Source organism: Pseudophryne corroboree, chromosome 4 (assembly GCF_028390025.1).
Source record: "Pseudophryne corroboree isolate aPseCor3 chromosome 4, aPseCor3.hap2, whole genome shotgun sequence".
NCBI lineage: Eukaryota > Metazoa > Chordata > Amphibia > Anura > Myobatrachidae > Pseudophryne > Pseudophryne corroboree.
Genome location: NC_086447.1, coordinates 877,281,801 through 877,288,040, shown reverse-complemented (window position 1 = coordinate 877,288,040; position 6,240 = coordinate 877,281,801).

The window sequence follows — 6,240 nt, the reverse complement described above, 5'->3', positions numbered from 1 at the left end:
GAGCGGCGGAGACAAAGTTTTTTTGTGCAGTTTCTGAGTAGCTCAAAACCTACTCAGCGCTTGCGATCACTTCAGACTATTCAGTTCCTGTTTTGATGTCACAAACCCGCCAAGCCACGCCTGCGTTTTTTCCTGGCATGCCTGCGTTTTTCCGAACACTCCCTGAAAACGGTCAGTTAACACCCAGAAACGCCCACTTCATGTCAATCACTCTGCGACCACCAGTGCGACTGAAAAGCTTCGCTAGACCCTGTGTGACACTACATCGTCCGTTGTAATAGTACGTCGCGAGAGCGCATTGCGCCGCATGCGCAGAAGTGACTTTTTTTGCCTCATTGCTGCACAGCGAACGAATGCAGCTAGCGATCAACTCGGAATGACCCCCATTGTTCTAAAACGTTCTATATTTGAACAGCTGTTTACTAACTGCTTCATGATTGGATATAAGGACATTTAATCAACCATAAATACCGTGACAATCAGAATATGCTTTAAGCACAGTAAGTGATGCTATTACATTCCTAGAGATACATTACTTTCATTATGTACTACTCTGCAAAACTTGTGGTTAATAATGTTTCAAAGGCTCGATATTGCCCTACTACTAACGCCCGATGACTCTAAATTGTTCCTTATCAAGCTGTAAAAAGGACGACAGAATCTAAGTTCCCCATCTTTTCAATTAAATGAGTAACTTCTATTGGACAATCACGAATTTGTGTCTGTGTGGAAAACAAAGTCTCGGTGACATTAAATGTAATGATGGTTCTTCTCCTAAACATTATTTCATAGCAATTAAGCAGTCCTTATCTCTTATGAAGTCCACAAACCTTGTAGACGCCCTCTCTTTTATGTATGTTGGGCATTCATTTCCAGCACATCATCTTATTTTCCTGTAACAAAGGAAGCCTTGTTCTCCATTCCCTCCTTGTTATTTGTGTATTACACTTATTAGCGTCATCTAATCACCAGGGGTTAAGGACAATACTGCTATTTTTGTTAAAGGTATATAATGTGACTGGACCGTGTTAATAGCTCCCTCGTGATCACAAACTACAGCACTTGTGATCTCCGCTTCTTACAGCTGACAAATGCATCGATTGTATAACATACAGGCAGGGCTATGTATGGCTGAGCGTCTTGTTACACGTCAGTCCTAATGACAGGGTGTGTCTAAGCCAGCGGATCCCAAACTCTGTCCTCAAGGCACCCTGACAGTCCTGGTTTTAAAGATGTCCATGGTTGTGCACAGATGGTTAAATCAAATTGACTGAGGTACTAATTAAGTCACCTGTGGTTAAGCATTGATATCATTAAAACCTGGACTGTTAGGGTGCATTGAGGACCGGGTCTGTGAAGCCCCTACACACGCCGACATTTTTATTTTACATCTCCCCTTTGTTCGTTTTGTGACAAGACGACAGAGATGGACACTCACATCGATGTTATGGATCTCGAAGGACTAAAAGACTGACCGTGCACATGGGACGCCTAAAAAGACATATAGTAGCACAGGGACACAGAAAGTAGAATATCTATCTCGCTAAGCGCCTGTGTGCGTAGTACGACCGTTACTCCACGAAGACCAGTGATATCATGAAGTACAATCTACTGCAACTCTAGGACCGACCCTTTCATTAGTTTTTACATTTTAGGGGACACCGGAACTGTCTGTATTACGTGTCCTGAGAGTGAGGGGACACGAGGACTGTCTGTATTACGTGTCCTGAGAGTGAGGGGACACGAGGACTGTCTGTATTACATGTGTCCTGAGAGTGAGGAGACACAGGGAGTGTCTGTACTATATGTTTCATGAGAGTGAGGGGACAGCAGGACTGTCTGTATTACGTGTCCTAAGAGTGAGGGGACACGAGGACTGTCTGTATTACATGTGTCCTGAGAGTGAGGAGACACAGGGAGTGTCTGTACTATATGTTTCATGAGAGTGAGGGGACAGCAGGACTGTCTGTATTACATGTGTCATGCGAGTGAGGAGACACAGGGACTGTCTGTATTACATGTGTCTGTCCAGGGAGTGAGGAGATACCAGGACTGTCTGTATTATATGTGTCCTGAGAGTGAGGGGACACTGGGACTGTCTGTATTACATGTGTCCTGAGAGTGAGGGGACACTGGGACTGTCTGTATTACATGTGTCCTGAGAGTGAGGGGACACCAGGACTGTCTGTATTACATGTGTCCTGAGAGTGAAAGCACACCAGGACTGTCTGTATTACATGTGTTCTGAGAGTGAGGGGACACCAGTACTGTCTGTATTACATGTGTTCTGAGAGTGAGGGGACACCAGGACTGTCTGTATTACATGTGTTCTGAGAGTGAGGGGACACCAGGACTGTCTGTATTGTTAAGTTCGATTAACTTACAGGAAAAGAGCAATACCTTAAATGCACAAATGTTCAGGCCGCTGCGACCGTTAAGCGTGTGTGTGTGAAACCCCTATCAAATGCGTACACGTTGCATAAGCACGCTGTCACGCTGTAAGCACAAATTAGCTACATGTGCGCCGGAATACACTTTATAACCCCCAACAGGAAAGGAAATGCGACACCAATTGTATGTGTAATGTTGTGGTCCAACCCAGCAACAAATATTTACTTAAAAGGGGGTACAACAGAAATACAATCACATAGAGAAAAGGCTACAATCAATGGATACATACGTTTGTTCGCCTGCGCCACCCGGTTCCGGTCCTCAGTCTATCTGGATAGATGACCCTCAGAGAATGTGTCTGACAGGCCAGGAGGCTTGGCTTTTATACAATAGTCCAAAGTGTGAAACAAAGGAAACTGTAATTTCTTCATCCATAGGTCAAAGGCCTGGTCATTTACAGTACATGAGGGGTCATAGGTGGGTTTGAATAGGCGGGCGATGCCTGGTCCAGGTGCACTTGCAGATGTCCTCCACTGGGTTCCCGCTGAATATCAAGAGTACAGTAAATACAGTGTAATATTAATATTGTACTCCTGCGCATATCTGTGCGCAGGAGCGTGCTACTTTCTGCAAACTGCCATCGGAATATTGCCCTTGAGATACTGTACAGCTGGATACCAAACACCACCTCCTAACCTAATTCTGTCCCCTCATATCCTGTAAAGTTGAATCCCTCTGTTGTTATATCTCTGAAGCAAATGTAACTCGCTGGTGTGGTGTGTGTAGGCTACAAATATCAGATATGTATTTGTGGCTTTTCCATGCGAATGCTACCGTATTTACTCATACCACGCGCTAATACGCAGGACTTCGTGAGCCAATATACGTAACATGCGAGTATGCGCACGCACGGCAGAATAAGCACATGCACGAAGGCCACTCTGTGTGGTGTTTGCACGTGATGCGTGTGGGTCTAATATTTTCGACTTCGACAGTATTACATGTGTCCTGAGAGTGAGGGGACACCAGGACTGTCTGTATTACATGTGTCCTGAGAGTGAGGGGACACAGGTACTGTCTGTATTATATGTGTCCTGAGAGTGAGGGGACACAGGTACTGTCTGTATTACATGTGTCCTGAGAGTGAGGGGACACCAGGACTGTCTGTATTACATGTGTCCTGAGAGTGAGGGGACACAGGTACTGTCTGTATTATATGTGTCCTGAGAGTGAGGGGACACAGGTACTGTCTGTACTATATGTGTCCTGAGAGTGAGGAGACACCAGAACTGTGTGTATTACATGTGTCCTGAGAGTGAGGGGACACCAGGACTGTCTGTATTATATGTGTCATGAGAGTGAGGGGACAGCAGGACTGTCTGTATGACATGTTTCATGCGAGTGAGGAGACACAGGGACTGTCTATACTATATGGTTCCTGGGAGTGAGGAGATACCAGGACTGTCTGTATTATATGTGTCCTGAGAGTGAGAGGACACCAGGACTGTCTGTATTACATGTGTCATGCGACATAGGCGGATCCGGGGGGGGGGCACTCGGGCCCGTGCCCCCCCCCCCCCCCCCTTGTCGTTTCTGACTTCTTTTTTTTCAAAAGGAGAACAGCAGCAGCGCTACTGCTATTTCCGTCAGTCAGATTTGATAAAAGAGCCGGGCAGGCACTAGGACGCGCGGCGGCTCTAACAGCATGTCCGTGTGGTAACCAATGGGGAGGCTGGAGCTGCAGCTCTAGCCTCCCCATGCTCACACTGCAACCTACCTCCCCTACTGCCAGCCAGCCAGAGTCCAGCCCAGGCGCGGGATTCAAATGCCAGCATCGATTAAGACTGTTACTTATGACGGTGCAGAAGGCTTCATTAGCCCTCACTGCACCGCACAATAATCCCAGCGCTTCCTCCTCCACTTCCTTTACCACCATGCTAGGTGCAGTCAAACTCAGATCAGCTTTGAGAAGACGGCTCGTGTGATTGTGACAGGGCTGTCCTGCAGATGTCTTATGCTGCTTGTTGGAGATCCAGCTGGCTGCTTCTGCTAATCAAAGATGGGCAGTTCGTGTCCTGCAGTCTGAGTCTCACTGCAGTGCCCAAAACAAGGTATGCTGCACCTGCTACCACCAATTAAAAACTATAATAATTATATTGTGCTGGGGTGCCTTACAGGCTCCCATAACTAATGGAACAGGTGACCAACATTTCAAGGCCCAATCAGCCTTTTCATCAGGGTGAAACATTGGCAATAAACCAGGATGCACTCCTACAACCAATCATTACCTGATGGCGTATTCTGTGAGGCCACGCCCCCTGTGATACCACACCCCTTATCTGGGAGCACACGTGCCTTAGGTGCATGTAATTACAATTATTACTGTTCCCCTATCATGGTGCCCCCCTTTCATTTTCTTCTGGATCCGCCCCTGTCATGTGAGTGAGGAGACACAGAGACTGTCTGTATTACAGGATCAGTATGAATGACCGATGGATGGGATGCCGGTGGTTAGTATACCGACACTGGCATCCCGTCCAACATAATCCTGACAGTACCCCAGTAAGCCCCCTAACCCTCACCCATTTCCTCCCCTAACCCTAACTCTCCCTTTTGGGTGCCTAACCCTAAGCCTCCCTGGTGGTGCCTATACCTAACCCTCCCTTCCCCGCAGCCTGAACCTAACCCTCCTTGATTGATGCCTAACCCTAACCTCCCCTCCTGTGTGCCTAACCCTCCCTCCCCGGTCCCTAACTCTAACCTTCCCTGCACTTCCTCCTAACCCCCCTTCTTCTGTCTAAACTTAACCCCCCCACCGCGCCAGGGCACCAGCACTTCCTGCTGTCAGGACATTCGGATGCCAGCTGTCGGTATTGTGACGCCAGCATCCCATTCAGTGTTGGTATGTTGATGCTGGGATGGTGTTCTTGTTCGGGATGCCAATATACCGACACCGGGACTTTGACTCAGGACAGAAACCCGGCATATCAGTACCGACAGCCGGCATCCCAAACATCCTGACAGCGAATGCGCTGGCATCCTGCCACGGGGGAGGGGAGGTTAGGTTTAGTCTGCAGAAGGGGGGTTAGGATGCAGTGCCGCAAAGGATAGGGTTAGGCACCGGGTAGGGAGGGTTAGGGTTAGGCAGTTAGAAGGGTAGGTTAGGGTTAGGCACACAGTAGGGAGGGTTAGGTTTAGGCAGCGGGAAAGGGATGGTTAGGTACCAGCCAGGAGGGTTAGGTGTCCACAAGGGAGGGTTAGGGTAGGGGAAAAGTGAGGGCTAGGGGGCTTACTGGAGGGCTGTTGGGTCCTGAGAGTAAGCGGATACTAAGACTTTACATGTGCTGAGTGAGGAAACCCAGGAATGTTCTGTATTACATGTGACCTGAAAATGAGGTGATGAAGGGCACCAGGACTGTCTGTTTTATATGTGTCGAGAAAGTGGGAAGACATCGGGACTGTCTGTACAGTATGTGTCCTGAAAATGAGGAAACACAGGGACTGTCTTTATTTCATGTGTCCTGAGAGTAATGGGACACCAGGAGTCTGTATTACATGTGTCTCGAGAGAGGCAGTGGGCCACTGGGGAGGCAGAGGGTGATAGTGGGAGAGGCAGCGGAATTCAGAGGGTGAGATAAAGAGGCAGTGTATGACAGAGAGAGGCAGTGGGTGACAGGAAAGGCATTGGGTGACAACAAGAGGTAGTGGGTAACAGGGAGGCTGAGGGTGTCAGTTTGTGACAGGAGGCCGAGGGTGGCAGGTGATAGCTGAGGATACAGGGGAGGCAGTGGGTGACAGGGAGAGGTAGTGGGTGGTGGGAGGCAGAGTGTCACAGGGAGAGGCAGTTGG